A 1,156-nucleotide genomic window follows, 5' to 3' on the forward strand; every position below is an offset into this window, starting at 1 on the left:
TGGAGAAGCTTACTTGTCTTATAGTTTAGCTGCTTTATCTGTCTTTGGTTTTATCGCTTGTTGTTTTGTATGGTTCAATAATACAGCTTATCCGAGTGAGTTTTATGGACCCACCGGGCAAGAAGCTTCTCAAGCTCAAGCATTTACTTTCCTAGTTAGAGACCAGCGTCTTGGAGCTAATGTGGGATCCGCTCAAGGACCCACAGGACGGTGTTGCCAATTAATTTGTATCTGAACAAAAAGATCAAGAACTTGCGTTGGACAAAAATGTCATCACTATCCAAAAAAAGGATATATAAGAATGTATGTGTTTTCTATACTAAAAAGCAAAAAAAAATTAAAATAAAAATAGTATTTCGCCAAAAATAATCCTCTTATCGATGAGTCATTCTCATGTGTACGGCATTTTGCCATCCTTGGGTGATCCTCCGGGAGCTTAGGGTCGTGATTTAGTCCTGTTGGGATGATCTGCATACAAAAGAAAATGTATTTTAGTGGTGACAAAAATCTCTAGTAGACCATTGGAAAAAGAAGATGAAGAAAGTTTGAATGGAAAAAGGAAAATGAGGGGACAGGCATGGTTTCAACTTCCCAGTATAAATTCTAACCTATTTGTATTAAAAAAAAGCTTAACTATTCAAAAAAATGATCTATATATAATATATTTCGGTATTTGGTCATGTGGCTTCCCTAAAAAAATGTAAATGACAAAAAGGGCAAGGATTCCAGTACTGATTTTGTGAAGTATTCTTAAGAATCTGACCTTTTCCAGCCAGATGTAGTTAACATTGTTCTGCAACAGGACCCCATGGAGAATACCCTGGAGTCTGTGAGATTTATGTTCATGAGAAAAGAAAGAGAAAAAAGGTTAGAAAATCATGGGGGAATGCATGCAAACTTGGAAAAACTGTAAAAAGAGAAAAAAAATCTGTTTGCAAAAAAAAAGAGAAAAATGAACGGAAATTTTCTTTAGTCATACGTACCGAGTAGTCAAATGGAACACCCTGCAGGAAAGAAAAAATGCATAGAAAAAAAGAAAGTTATTTTTTCAATGAAAGAAGAAAGTTTAAGAACATTGTGAATAACTAAAAGAAAGCAAAAAAATAAACGATGTAGCAAAAACCAGCTAAAATAAAAAAGAGGTGGGGTGTGTGTG

General features: G+C 34.8%; 1 long non-coding RNA gene across 1 annotated transcript; it reads right to left on the bottom strand.

The window, feature by feature from the left end:
- Positions 1-28: 28 nt before the first annotated feature.
- LOC123178629 (uncharacterized) lies at positions 29-1,132 on the bottom strand. Its single transcript, XR_006489729.1, has 3 exons — positions 984-1,132; positions 764-827; positions 29-468 (listed from the first exon to the last, which is right to left on the bottom strand). It is a non-coding gene; the product is annotated as an uncharacterized lncRNA (long non-coding RNA).
- Between the last annotated feature and the right edge of the window lie 24 nt (positions 1,133-1,156).

This window comes from Triticum aestivum, unplaced genomic scaffold, assembly GCF_018294505.1.
Source record: "Triticum aestivum cultivar Chinese Spring unplaced genomic scaffold, IWGSC CS RefSeq v2.1 scaffold37390, whole genome shotgun sequence".
Classification (NCBI taxonomy): Eukaryota; Viridiplantae; Streptophyta; class Magnoliopsida; order Poales; family Poaceae; genus Triticum; species Triticum aestivum.